Source organism: Echinops telfairi, unplaced genomic scaffold, assembly GCF_000313985.2.
Source record: "Echinops telfairi isolate 266 unplaced genomic scaffold, ASM31398v2 ScPeMD7_6;HRSCAF=24_1, whole genome shotgun sequence".
Classification (NCBI taxonomy): domain Eukaryota; kingdom Metazoa; phylum Chordata; class Mammalia; order Afrosoricida; family Tenrecidae; genus Echinops; species Echinops telfairi.
Window position 1 is genome coordinate 6,270,454 of NW_022103903.1, and position 15,965 is coordinate 6,286,418.

The 15,965-nt window shown below is 38.6% G+C and overlaps 1 pseudogene; it reads left to right on the forward strand.

Annotated features, from left to right (window-relative positions):
* LOC101642157 overlaps positions 1-15,554 on the forward strand; it is a 68,672-nt pseudogene extending 53,118 nt beyond the window's left edge.
* The last annotated feature ends 411 nt before the right edge of the window (positions 15,555-15,965 follow it).

The following is a 15,965-nucleotide window of genomic DNA, read 5'->3' on the forward strand; positions in this document are numbered from 1 at the left end:
TAGTTTACCAATCAAAAAAACTAAAATCAACCCCCCCACCTGAAATTAAGATAAAAGCAGACAAACGATAATGATTCCCTAGCTTATAATTATCTTAACTCTGCCAGCACTTGTGATATAGTGGTTTGTTTATGTTAATAAGATCTACACTGGCAAATTAAGTGTTTGAACAGTTTCTTTCAGACTTCACAGAGATCTTGTATTTCATCTGTTCATTCATTGATTCTATTTGAAGCATTAGGGGCAGGAGAACGAAAACACCACCTGTGGTTCTATTTTATTCCCAACACATCCCTCACTTATGATTTTAAATACTGCATCAAAGGGAGCCTCTTAAGGTGAATATCCTCATTGTCATTCCAGAAAAATAATATGGTATTATCACCTAGTGATGTGGCACACATCTATAATAATGCTAAACTCAACTTACTCCTTTGATTACTCTCCCAAAGTCTTAAATTCTCCACAGGGAGATAAAAAGGGAACACCATATCTGATTGGCATATATTCTGTTTTTCTCAAGAAATGCAATTAAATTAATCATGTGCCTTCTTGCTTAATATTTTCAAGTCCAATCATAATCTCTTAGATAATAATTAATGGGCATTTTCTTGAAAGTAAAATGAGGCTTATCTATTAGTAGAGTATTTAAATATTTAGGCATGTAGACATTTTTACATGGAAGGAAAAAATGAAGCTTGTATTTAGAAGCTTAAGATCAATAAAATAAATTTCTATATTTAATATAAATTTACATATAAACTAATCACAATAGGGTGCAAAATACAATAACAATATTTACCATTATCATAAAAAAGGAAATTCTGAATTAAGATTGTGTCAAAAGCTTACATGAAGGAAAATTTAAAGCAAAACGAAAAGAAAACATAATGAATTATTTTATCATTATTTAGAATATTACAATTGCTTCTGCTCTTTTGTGTATTTAAACATTGAATTATATTTAGGTTACAGTTTTATCAAAAGTACATTGATTATTTTTAACTAGTGAGATTTCAATTGACACTTTGTTAATGTATACAAATATTATCGTTCCCTTCAAAATAAAATAAAAAAAACTGATTTTCTCAATAGCATTCTCCTTGCTTCATCAATACACTGAGTCTTTTCCAATTAAATTTGCAAAGAATTTATAATTTAGATTTAGATTTCTTTGAGGGGACATGGCTTACTGGGATATATGAGGGGGTACCCTCCTCCCCCAAAACAGAAAACAACTCCGCTGGATAGAGCTTCTGTAGTATGTTTTCTTCCCATTTGGTGAGCATTAAGCAACTTGCTCAGAGTTAGTGCACCCAATAGCGTTTCCTGTGATTATTTTTGTAAAAGCAGTTTTGTTCAAACATGGCTTTTTGTGATGGCCTATTTAAGAGAACAGCATATGGCTATGAGATTTTGTTTCCTGCTAGGGAAAACTGCCACAGAAAATGTGATTTTCAACACAGTTTACAAGAACAGTGCTACAGGAAAAACTCAAGTGTTTTCTAGGTTCAAAAAGGGTGAAACGTCAATTGATGATAAACCTCATTCTGTACCTCTGTCAGTTTCCTAAATGAACCCCAAATGAATTTGGAGTTCATTCCACCAGGTCGGACGGTTAATCAAGCTTTGTATTTAGAGATTCTGAAAAGATTGCTCAAGAGTGTGCAACAAAAAGGACCTGATTTGTGGCAGACCAAGGACTGGTTTTGCCACCACAACCATGCCCTAGCTCCTATGGTCATCTCAGAGCACCACATTGTGGTAAAAAAAAAAAAAAAGAAGAAGAAAGAAAAAACCTCTCTTGCCCCACTCACCTTATTCACGGACATTGCTCTTTGGAACTTCTTTTTGTTTCCATGAATGAAGAGGGACATGATAAGACAGTGATTTGAAGACATAGAGGAGGTTAAAAAAAACAAAACTAGCAAGGTGCTGTCAGCCATGTAAATAGATGAATCTGAAAAATGTTTCCCAGGATCACACAGATGCATTAAGTATAATGGAGAGTACTTGGAAGGTAATAAGTTTGTTTATTAAAACATTTAAATATCTAGCTTTGAAAAAATATTTTATTTTTTTTCCTACTAGGAATGTTACCCCTAGTACATTGGAAACCAACAGCTACCCATTCGGGGAAAAGACAAGACTTTCTGCTCCAGTGTAAAGTGCTACTACCTCTGAAACCCACAGGACAGTTCTATCTTGTCCTAAGAAGTTTCAGTTTGTAGTGTACATAATTATTACTTGAATCACAGTCAGGCAAAGAGAAATTTGACAGTTCAGAATTGCCAATCATTGTAAAAGGATGCAAGTGTGGTAAAAAGGAATTTTTTAAATATAAGAAGTTTAAACATATAAGTGACCCAAAATCGATGGCAAGGAGGGTTTAGGAGTTCTGGCAGGGCTTGATCAAAGGCAATGTAACCAAGAGGAATTCCTGAAACCCAAATGAAGGCTCAATATGATAATGGGATAAGAGGAAAGAAAAAGAAAATGGAGAAAAGAACTAGAAGGCAAAGGGTATTTGTAGAGATCTGGATACAGGCATGTACATATGTAAATATATGTATATATGATGACGGGGAAATATATCTATGTGCATGTATTTATAGGTTTAGTGTTAAGGAAGCAGATGGATATTGGGCCTCTATTCAAGTACTCCCTCAACACAAGAACACTTTATTCTAATAACCTGGCACTCTGAGATGCTCACCTTCCTGACACAATTGCTGAAAACAAAGCGGGTGCATAAGCAAATGTGGTAAAGAAAGTTGATGGTGCCTGGCTATCATGATATATAGCCTCTGGGCTCCTAAAGGCTTGAAGGTAAACAAGCAGTCATCTAACAGAGAAACAACAAAGCCCACATGGAGGAAGCACACCAGGCTATGTGATCATGAGGTGTCAGTGAGATCAGGTATCGGGCATCAAAAACCTAGAACAAAAAATAATAATGTCAATGAGGGCGGGAGTCCAGAATGGAAGCCCAAAGCTCATCTGTAAGCAATTGGGCAGCCCTTACTGCAGGGTTGTGGGGAGAAGACGGGCACCAATGAAACATACAGGTTTCCTCTGGTTCTTTAATGCTTCCTCCCCACTATAATGACCCTACTTCTACAGTACAAATCTGACTAGACCAGAGCATGTACGTGGGTAAAGATAAGAGCTGGAAACACAGGGAATACAGGACTGACAAAATCCTCAGGACCAATATTGAGAGTAGCCATATCAGAGGGTAAGGGAAAGGTGGGGGGAGAAGGAGGAAACTGATCACAATGACTTACCTATAACCCCCTCCCAGGTAGGTGGATAATGGACAAGGGGGTGAGGGGAGATTGGACAGTGCAAGACATGGAAAAAGTAATAATTTATAAATTATCAAGGGTTCATGAGGGAGAGAGGCAAGGAAGGAGGGAAGGGGAAGAATGAGGACCTGATACCAAGGGCTCAAGTAGAAAGAAAATGCTTTGAAACAACATATGTACAAATGTACTTGAAACAATGGATGTATCTATTGATTGTGATAAGAGTTGTACGAGCCACCAATAAAATGATTATATATATATAAATGATTGTAAAAATAAGGAGATAATTCAAAGCTGTAGACTTAATTGAAAGTCGTCTCAAGTATTACTTTAAGAATTGACTATATGATGGACTTTGGGGAAGATGGCGACTGAGTAACACATACCAGAATGCTGCAGAAATCAGCACAAGAGAAATACTAAGAGGAAATTCCACCCTGCCAGGTTACAAGAGGAACATAGTAAAGATAAGTACCGTGTTTCCCCAAAAGTAAGACATCACCCGAAAATAGGACCTACTTATAGTTTGCCTCTCACTGAAATATAAGGCATCCCCCTGAAAATAAGACCTCCTTGAGCATAAGGGCTCCCTGATAATAAGGCCCCCCAAAGCTACCATAACTCTGGACTCTGGAATATAGTGGTGGGCACTACTGCGCAGCTCACTGTTGGCCGCAGCGCAGCCGGAGCAGACAGGAAGTGCGAGTAAATGTACCATAGATAGTTGTACATGGAAATAATGGTAGTAACAAGAAATTCTTGATACTGTAGGATTCACAGTTTGTCTGATTATGCTGGTTTGTGATGACAACTACTACTGTACTGTATACAGGTAATAATTTCCTTTTTTGTTGTTCAACAATAAATGTGTACCTTATTCTTCTTCATGGAAAAAAATGACATCCCCTGAAAATAAGACCTAATGAATCTTGAGGAGCAAAAATTAATATAAGACATTGTCTTATTTTCAGGGAAACAGGGTAGACAGAGATCCAATAAGTTTTGAGGAGTTGGGGGCTTTTGGCTTACCACAGTGGAGGCCAGCTAGGATTTGACAGCCCTGCCACTGTCTCGGCAGAGCTGAGATCATTTGGAAATGGTGCAGGGGCTTTTATCTCAACACAGTCATAGCTTGCCACTACTTCTGGGCAGGAATTAAATCCCTCCAGCCCCATGGTCAGGGATTGGGACTCATCTATACTGTTACTTTTGTTTCCCTTTCTTCTCTCTATCCCCCCATTGTCTCAGTGGGATTAGTTTGGTTTTTTTTTTCTCTTCCGTTTTCTCTCACATGCCACTGCCGACCTCCAGACCACTCACCTTAGCCTAGGGCATTTAAGCCTGCCCTTCACCTAGCTGGGAGAGCTCCGCCATCTGGAGCATAGCCCAAGGCTTGGGGAAGCCTACCCACCCTCCACCAAATTCTTCTGGTGGATATCCCACTCACCTTCTTTGGGGAAAATCATGCTTGCATGTCTGGGGGAGCTCCTTTCTGTTCTCTGTGATCCCACATGACTGAGGGAACTGCTTCCTGCCTGCCGTAGTGCTTCACATGGCCTAAGGCAGCTCGGCCAACACTTGCCAATATTCCAAGCTGCTGTGGGAAACTCTGCCCAACCTGCACAGCAATCTACCTGACCAGAGAAATTCTGCCCATCAATTGCCGTGCTCTACACAAAATCAGTCAACTCACCAGCCTTCTTTGGCACTCCCATTGCAGCCGCACCCCTGCGTGCCCTCTGCCTACATCAATAGGACATGGGCCACACCCTCACTGCTTGTGAGATCACCCAGTACAGCACTATTCTCCTGGGTCCACAACAACTCAACAAGCATCCCCTGAGAGAATCATCCAACTTGCCCTCTACATGACAGAATACCAGTTAATAAGGGAAAGTGTGAAACAATAGGAGGATAAAGTGGTAGGCCAATTCCATAGTGAAATTAGCTGCAGGCAGTTCGAAAAAGCATTCCTACAAGTCTCCCAGAGAGAGCCAGTGCTCTTCGACTCCCTGGAATATGACAGCTGACTCCTCTTAAACAATTCAACACAAACAGTAATAAGGCCCAACAATCTCAATGAAAAAAACAGGAGAAACAAAAGGCAATGAAGAAGATATCCTGAATCTAACAATGTGATAGACGAAGTAAACATTGAGGTGCCGCAGAAATACATTTTCAGAATTCTGCTTGGAGTCATACAGGATATGAGGGAAACAATACAGAAAAAGGATGTAATGACAGAGGAGATAAAGTCCATACACCAAAGGGAAACATAAGAGCTTAGGGATGAGAAAACAAGAACCAGCACCAGACTTACAGACTTTACCAATTACTGGAGGCAAAGAGCCGCACCAGTGACCTAGAGGACAGTCAAGCAGACATTACCAAGCAAGAACAAACATTTAATAGGATTTGAAGAAAACCTAAGAGCTATGTCTGATGCTATGAAGTGGAACAACATCAGAATAATGGGTTTACCACAGGAAGACACAACAAAGAACTAATCTTCAAAAATAGTAAGAGAATTCTTGGAGGAAAACTTCCTCAATGTAATGAATGAAAACCAGGCAAACATTCAGTAGCCTGAAAGAACACCAGCTAGACTGATTCCCAAGAAGTAGTCACCAAGGAACATAATAGTTAAAATATCCAACTTTGAGGAAAAGGAGAACATCTTGAGAGCAGCTAGGAAAAAATAAGCAATTACATATAAAGGTTCCCAAATAAGAATATACTTATCAGCAGACACTATGAAGAGGAGAGAGTGGAGTATCATATTACAAAAATTGAAGGAAAATAAAACAAACCCAAGAATACTCTACCAAACCAAATTATCTATCAAGCTAGATGGAGAAGTAAAAGTCTTCCAAGACAAGGAAAAACTCAAAGAATACGTTAGAAGAAACCCAGCCCTACAAAAGATCCTTGCCAAACCAGTATGGGCAGAAGAACAGCACTCACCAAGAATAAATAAGAGATCACCACATAAAACAACCCCACCCAGAGTGCAACAATAACAAAACAGCCCCAAAGATAGCATTGGCTTAAGGGTGGAAAGAAATCAAGAATGGAACACACATACACACACACATGCACACGTGCACAACACACTGGTAAGAAAGGGAGGTAGGAAAACACCCAACACAAATGGTGTAAGATGACATCACAGAGTCAAGAGATGGAGATAATAACCCTGAACTCAGGCATTAAAAGACTGAGGCTAGCAGACTGGCTTTGAAAACAACCCATCAACCTGCTGCATTCAGTAGACACATCTCAAGGCTACAGACAAACATAGGCTGAAAATCAAAGGCTGGAAAAAGGTCTATCAAGCAAACAGCAACTTAAAAAAAGCAGGGGTTGCAAACTTAATCTCAGATAAAGCTGACCTCAAAGTGCAAACCATAAAAAAGGATAAGGAGTGACACTATATAATGCTCAAGGGAACAGTAGACAAAGAACCACTAAGCATTTTAAACATACACTGCCTGAATGAAGGACCCACTCTATGTCAACCAAATGCTCCAAAAGATGAAAAAAGAAATCACAGCCTCAACTATTATAATTGGTGACCTCCATACACTGTTCCCTGAGAAAGATACATGTCAGGAAAAGAAACTCAACAAAGAGGTTAGAGATCTAAACACTATAATTACCCAATTTTACCTGTTAGAGCTTTTCATCTAACTACAAAAAAAACCTCCCATTCTTTTTAAGCCCACATAGCACATATTCAAAGACAGACCACAAGCTGGGGCATAGGGAAAATCTGCATAAATGTAAGCACATGGTATCATACAGACCCCTCTCTCTGACCACTGTGCCATAAGGCTGGAAAGCAACAAAAAGAAGATTAAGAAAACAAGAGAAAACAATTGGAGGATAAATAACTCTGTATTGCAAATGGACTGTATTGGCCCAGATCAGAGATGAAATTAAGAAATTTCTAGAAACCAATGAGAATGAGAACACAATGTACCAAAACTTCTGGGACATAGCAAAGGCAGTTATCAGAGGAAGTTTCATAGCAATACATGCTCACATGAAAAAGGAAGAGAGGCCTATGATTTATATGCTGGCACAAAATTTACAGCAAATAGATAGGGTCAACATGACAATCCTACTAATAGCAAAATAAAAAAAAATAATAACAATCAGGGCTGAGATTCACAAGAGGGAAAATAAGAAACTATGGAAAAAATCAATGGTGCTAAAATTTGGTTCTTTGAAAGGATAAACAGTATCAACAGATTGCTGGCAAACATAACCAAGGAAAGGAAGGAGCAAATCTCAATAGCAAGAATGAGGGATGGAAGAGGGGACATTACAACAGACACTAATGAAATCAAAAGGATAATTACGCAGTACTATGAAGGACTGTGCTCCAATGAATTCAACAACTTGTTAGACATGGAAAATTCTTGGAAAAACAATGCCTCCCTAGACCATTCCAGATGGACGTCAAGAACCTTAACAGACCCATAGCAATAGAAGAAATAGACACGTTTATCAAGGGATTTCCAACAAAAATATCCCCTGGATCAGATGGCTTCACAGGAGAATTCTACCAAGCATTCAGGGAAGAACTGACACCAATCCTACACAAACTCTTCCAGGATGTAGAAAAACGCTGCAAACTCCCGAACTTCTTTTATGAAACTAGTATAACTCTGATACCAAAATGTGGCAGGGATCTCACAAGAATTGAGAACTACACACCAATATCTTTAATGAACATCAATGCAAAAATCGTTAACAAAATACTGGCTAATAGAATACAAAAGGATATAAAACAAATAATTCACCATGACCAAGTGGGATTCATACCAGGGATGCAGGGATGGTTCAACATACAAAAGACCATTAGTATCATTCGCCTCATTGACATGAAAAACTGTAAGAACCACATAATATTGATAGATGTGGAAAAATCATTCAACAACAACCTACATCAATTCCTGTTTAAGACACTTAAAACATAAAAATGGAAGGAAAATTCCTCAAGATAATATGAGCTATATATGAAAACCAACAGCCAACATGATAGTCAATGCAGAAAAGATGAACACAATCCCACTGATAAAAGGGACCAGACAAGGATGCTCCTTGTCCCCTCTCTTATTTAACATCATACTGGAGATTTTATCTAAAAGCATAAGGTAAGGAAAAGACATCAAAAGTATTCGCCTGGGGAAGGAAGAGGTGAAGTTATCGTTATTTGCTGATGATATGATTATATATATGGAAAATCTCAAAAGCTCCACAAGGGGAGTGCTGGAAGCAATAGAGGAATATGGCAAGATAACTAGTGGCAGGATACAAGATCAACAAACAGAAGTCTATAGGACTGCTATACACATTAGATAAGATCACAGAAGAGGACATCAAATAGGTGGTACCCTTCAGAATAGCTAAGCACAAATTGAAATATCTAGGGATATACCTGACTAAAAGAACAAAATATTTTTATGAGGAAAACAAAAAAACACCACTATAAGGAACTATGAGTGACCATAACAAATGGAAGAATATCCCATGCTCATGGAATGGAAGATTCAATATAGTAAAGATGTCAGTTCTCCCCAAGGCACTCTATAAATGTAATGCAATCCCAATACAATTACCCTCATCTTTCTTTAAGAAATGGAAAAAAATGATTACTAACTTCACATGGACAGGGAAGAAGCCCAGAATTAGCGGAGAACTCCTCAAGAAGAAGGACACAGTGGGAGGGTTTCCTTTACCTGACTTTAACACATATTATGCAGCCACAGTGGTCAAAAACCACATGGTACTGGTATAATGACAGATACACAGATCAATGGAAAAGAACTGAAAACCCAGAAATAAAATAATCAGTTTACAGAAAACTGATCTTTGATAAGGGCCACAAAAATATCAAATGGGAAGCATATGCCCTCTTCAACAAGTGGTGCTGGAAAAAATGAATACCTGCAGAAACATGAAGCAAGACACTTATTTCCAGGCACAAGAATAAATCAACGTGGATCACAGACCTTGAGGTAAAACCCCAAGCTATTAGGGCTATTGGGACAAACCTGAGAACTTTGACACAGGGAATACACAGGCTATCAGAAATATGGAACGGCAGAAACACAGATGAGTCACAAATTGACAAGTGGGATATTCTGAGGATAAAACACCTGTGTACATTGAAATAATTCACCAAAAGAGTAATAAGAGAACCCACCACTGACTGGGAACATTTTTTTAGCAATGATATATCAGACAAAGGCCTTATTACTAAAATCTACAATACTCTGTTCGCTTCCCAAAAGAAAAAAACCAATTGCCCACTGAGGAGGTGGGCAAAGAACCTGAACAGAAGTTTCATAAGGGCAGAAATCTGAATGACCAATAAATATATGAGAAAATGTTCCCGATCATTAGCCATAAGAGAAATAAAAATTAAAACAACAATTAGATACCACCTAACACCCTCAAAGAATAGCCCAGTTCAAAAAATCAGAAAGCAACAAATGATGGAAGGGCTGTGGTAAGATAGGAACTCTCATCCACTGCTGTTGGACCTGTAGGTATGGACAGCCACTATGGATATCGATTTAGCAATATGTAAAAAAGCTGGAAATTGAGCTACTGTATGACCCAGCAATCCCGCTACTGGGCATACACCCAGAAGAGGCAAGAAACAAACCATGGCGAGATATCTGTGCTCCAATATTCATCGCAGCGCAGTTCAAAACTTCAAAGACTTGGAAACAACCCAAATTTCCATCAACAGATGAATGGATTAAGAAACTGTGGTACATACATACAAAGGAGTACTACGCATCGCTAAAAAGCAGTGATGAATGCATGATGCACATCGCTGGATAGGAAGAACTGGAGGAAATTATGCTAAGCTAATTAAGCAAACCACAAAAGGACAAGTACAACATGAGTCTGCTGAAGTAAGCTTAAAAAAACGCAAAAGGGGCATCGGGAAAAAGCTACTGTATAAAAACATTCCTGGGGAGAGGTCCAGGTAGCATGGCAGGGGCCAGACCAAATCCAGGGATACATAAGTTAGCCAACTAAAAAGGACGGGGAATAAAGAAAAAGAAAAAAAAAAAAAAAAAAGGGTAGCGGGGAACACACAACATCCCTCACTGACCCATAGTCCTAAAGGGGACAACATTGGAGACACAGTATGGAAATTGCACCCAATCTGACCCTACCACATGGGGGCAAAACACTAAGGACGTGCAACAGAACAACAAGGGGAAGAGAGCAAGGAAGTCCTGAGGGAACACCAAAAATAGACTTTAGGGCCAGGGCGTAGCACCCCATCAGACTTGGCCGGAATGCACTCCTAAAGGTTAATAAACAGACCTTTACCTATTTACAGCCTTTTCTTTTTTCCCCCCATTGGTTTTTGTTGTTGTTGCTGTTGTTTTGTTTTCTTTTGTTGCTTTGTTTTACTCTGTCTTGTTTTTGTGCATATTATTATCTCTGCAGGTCGATCTAGATAAGATAGGTGGGATAAATAATCTGGAGGAGAAAACACTGGGACCAATGCTTCTGGGGGGACATGGGAGAAGGGGATGTGGGGGAAGGAAGTGGTTTTAACAAACCCAGGGACAAGGGAAAACAAGTGTTCCAAAATCACTGGCGAGGAGGGTGTAAGAGGCTTGGTAGGGCTTGACTGAGAGGAATTATTGAAACCAAAAGGCTGAGCATGTTAGTGGGACAAGAGGAAAGTAAAAGGAAATAGAGGAAAAGACTAGGAGGCAAAGGGCATTTATAGAGTTCTAAATACAGGCATGTACATATGTACATATATTTATATATGATGATAGGGAAATAGATCTTTGTGCATATATTTGTAGGTTTAGTATTAAGGTCCCAGATGGACATTGGGCCTCAACTCAAATGCTCCCTCAATGCAAGAACACTTTGTTCCATTAAACTGGCATTCCATGATGTCCACCTTCCTGACATGATCACTGAAGACAAAGTGGGTGCATAAGAAAATGTGGGTTAGAAAGCTGATGGTGCTTGAATATAAAAAAATATAGCATCTGGGGTCTGAAAGGCTTGAAGAAAACAAGTGGCCATCTAGCTGAGAAGTAAGAAAGCCCACATGGAAGAAGCACATTAACCTGTGTGTTCACGAGGTGTTGATGGGATCAGTTATCAGGCATGAAAGAACAAAAAGTTATATCATTGTGAAGAGGGGGAGTGCGGAGTGGGGACCCAAAGCCCATTTGTAGGCAATTAGACATCCCCTTACAGAAGGGTCATGGGGAGGAGATGAGCCAGTTAGGGTGCAGTGTAGCAACGATGAAACATACAACTTTCCTCTAGTTTTTAAATGCTCCCCACCCCCCCCCCCCACTATCATGATCCCAATTCTACCTTACAAATCTAGCTAGACTAGAGGATGTACAGACAGGAAGTGGAAACACAGGGAATTCAGGCAGATGAACCCCTCAGGACCAGTGGTGGGAATGGTGATACCAGGAGGGTGGAGGGAAGGTGGGGTAGAAAGTGGGAACCGATTACAAGAATCTACATATAACCCCCTCCCTGGGGGACAGACAACAGAAAAGTGGGTGAAGGGAGACATTGGAGAGTGTAAGACATTACAACATAATAATAATTTGTAAATTATCAAGGGTTTATGAGAAAGCAGGGTCATGGAGGGAAAGGAAAAATGAGGAGCTGATACCAAAGGCTCAATTAGAAAGCAACTGTTTTGAGAATGATTATGGCAACAAATGTACAAATTAAAATGGATGTGTGTATGGATTGTGGTAAGAGTTGTATGAGTCCCCAATAAAATGATCTTTAAAAAAAGAAAAAGATTTGACTATACTTCTGACATCATAAATCTGTTTGTTCAACAGAACACAATAATTTCTAATTTGTAGTTTTTTGCAAACCAAAACCTTATTAAGTAAAGCATTTCCCACCCCCTCAGAAACAAAAGCAATATGGGAAGTTTGTGAAGAAAAATGAAGAATTTGTAAAAATCTATATTAACATATTAGAATCTTGATTAAAGCACATTTCCACACTCTAATCTTAAAAAGATATTCCCTGTTTCTGAAACTACAATATATAATACACAATTCTAATATTTAAGATCACTGTTCTCATAAACTATATAATTTATAGTAGAACATTGCATATTAATCTTCCAAAATATTAACTAATATATATTTTAATGTTTCAGTACTTTTGGAATGCATCTCTTTATTATATCATAAAAGCTGAATTTTTAATATTCTGAATAAACATTCTTTTGATAAATTTTCCAAGCACGAAGTTATTGGTAATTCTTATGAAAATAAAAAGTAGAGACCATATCTGCTGTAGGTATATATAGAAGACATGTGAATGAAGCATGTAAAAATTGGAAACATAGGCTGTCACTTGAAAATATTGCTTATAATCTGATGTATTTTATATTACTTAAAATTAAAAGAACTAGGAATTAATTTATTGCAATGAAAAAATCAGATAATACATCCTTTATAATATTCATGCTGTGAAAGTGGTTTTGATAGTTGTGCCCTACTCCAACTTTTCTGTGCAGTTTGTTGTTTCATAATGTATAATGTACATATTAACAGAAATTGTGTATGTGTACATTTACACCTATCACACGTTTCTGAATAGGTTCCAATACACAAAATAATAAAATTTGAGATGCTGTAAGTTTCTATTTAAATATTATATCACATTTATTTTAATACATTGCAACTATAAATGCAAATAATTGAGCTTCCAATACAGAAGTAAATGAAGCTGCTAAACCAAAAGGAAATTATCATTGATTGCAGTTTGAATAAACTGAACACGTTTGATAGTTCTAATTTATTGAGGTGGGAACTGATCCTAAGACCATTAACACAAAGATTTAATTAAAGTGTTGTGATTCTTAGCAGCAAATTCAGGAAAAGGAAACAATCATAAAAAAATCATTTTTATTTTTATAAATGAAAATCAATATAAAAAATGCAAGAGTAGCATTTTTATATTAAGACAAGGCAACTAAAAAACAAATATAAAATTAGATTTTGATAGACCATAATGAATATTAAAAAAGCAACATGATTGCTATATTGATATTTATTTAGCTTGGCTACCTGGAAATTAATACTTTGAGCAATAGAGCATACTTTCTGGAAGAATTCTGTAAAGTCAGTATGTCATCTGATAAATTTCTAAGATCGCCAACTATCCATCTTTAAATAGCATTTATCCAGTTAAGTCAAATACTACAATATAGTATACCTAAACTATAAGATAATTAGCAACAGAATGTCTATTCTGATTAAGCAAGACAACATTCAGAAATCAATGTGTCACTTTACTTAAACAAAGAAAAGTTTTGTTGTAATTGTGTTTCATACTCATTCATTAATAAGCTATCCCATTAAAATGATCATTAAGCAAACAAGAATGTCACCTGCTTTGATTTTGTGTGCCACTTTTATTTTATGAGCCAAATGTTTATAAGAAAATAAAGTTCAGATTAATTAATGTTATAAGTGAGAAATATATTCAGCCTGCTGCTGAATTTCCAATAAGTTTTACTGAATTAATCACTAGTTCAAACTTCACTACCTACTGGCTGAATGAAAACACTGAGATTGTCACTGTGAGTAATTCTTGTCTCTGACCAGTACACTACTTCTAAGGAATATGTGTTTTGAATTATCCAGATTAATGAAGACAAAGTAAAGTCAATGATAGGAGTTGAAATTAGCCATGAGATTTACATGCTTGCTGATGCTATTTGTTGTCATTGAACAGATTCCAACTCCATGTATACACCGTTTAATTGCTTCGTAGTGTTTGCAAGGCTTTTTGGCAGGAGAGTCCCAGTTCAATCCTTCAAGTGCCATTGAATGAGGTCAAACTCTCACTCTTTCAGCTAGTAGCAGAAAGTTTGTTTAACCATTTGAAGCAGTAATGGGCTCCTTAAATCTAAATTATTTTATGCTATATGCCATGACTTCTGGCTACTATTATCATTACTTAGAACAATACCCTTGTCTATTTTGCCTCTCTTTCCTCTTACAGTGAACATCTCTATCTACATAGGATAGATTTGAGTCTTGAGTTTATTATTATTTACTGATATCCCTTGGACTATTCATTAATATTAAATTGGACAAAGTCCATGATCTATTGGAGAGGACCATTTATTTAATTAACGATAAACTACATCGTAATATTATATCCATCCACTTAGATGAGTGTCTATCTGTTTAAAGGAGTTCCTATTAGATGCAGATAATGCTAACTTTTCAATTAAAGGGTCTGTGAACCCATTGCTGCAGCCACGGTGCCAATCAATTTCATTGGTGGCCCTCTTCATTCATACTGCCCCTCCACTTTACCAAGCATGATGTCCATCTTCAGGGGCTAGTGTGTCCTGACAACATGTCTGAAGTAAATGAGATGTAGTTTAGCCATCCTTGCTCTAAGGAGCCTTCTGGTTGTATTTCCTCCAAGAAAGATTTGTTTGTTCTTTTGGCAGTCTATGGTACTTTCAATATTCTTTGACAGCACCATTATTCAAACACAGATTCTTCTTTGGTCTTCGTTATTTATTGTTCATCTTTCTTATGTATATGAGGCGATTGAAAGCTCAAGGGGCTGCAAGAGGAAGCGGCGGAGGGCTTCCGGGTCACGCTGGTGGATGAGGGCGACTTGGACAACTGGGAGGTGGCCATCTTCGGGCACCCCAACACCTACTACAAGGGCAGCTACTTTAAGGCTCGCCTCAAGTTCCCCATCGACTCCCCTTACTCGCCGCCGGCCTTTTGATTTCTGACCAAGATGTGGCACCCCAACATCTATGAGACAGGGGACATGTGCATCTCCATCCTACATCTCCCCGGTTGACGACCCCCAGAGCGGGAGCTGCCCTCAGAGTGGTGGAACCCCACCCAGAACATCAGGATCATCCTGCTGAGCGTCATCTCCCTCCTCAAGGAACCCAGCACCTTCTCGCCCGCCAAAGTGGACGCCTCAGTGGTGTACCGCCGGTGGAAGGAGAGCAAGGGCACGGACCGCGAGTACACGGACATCATCCGGAAGCAGGTCCTGGGGACCAAGGTGGATGCGGAGCTGGATGGCGTGAAGGTGCCCACCAAGCTGGCAGGATACTGCGTGAAGACCAGGGCCCCGGCGCCTGACGATGGCTTGGACCTGTTCTACGAGGCCTACTGTGAGGACGGTGAGACTGAGGAGGGCGATTTATAGTTCTCTCTGGGTCAAACACACCATAGTTCTCAAAGTACCATCCTTTTATTTCAACACTTTAACATAGCCTGGTGCAGAAGATTTACCCAATGCAATACATTATTTGATCTCATGAATACTGCTTCCATGAGCATTGATTGTGGATCCAAGAAACAGGAAATCCTGGACAATTCCAAACTTTTCTCCATTTATCCTGATGTTGCCAGTTTGTCTAGTTGTGAGGATAGTTGTCTTCTTTACATCGAGTTGTAATCATTAATGATTGCTGTAGTCCTTCATATTCATGAGCAAATACTTCAAGTCTCCCTCACTTTCACCAAGCAAGGTGTATGGTCTAAATATTGCAGGTTCATATTGAGCCTTCCTTTGATTCTTCTGTTGCATTTGGCTTCATATAATCCAGCTTCTCTG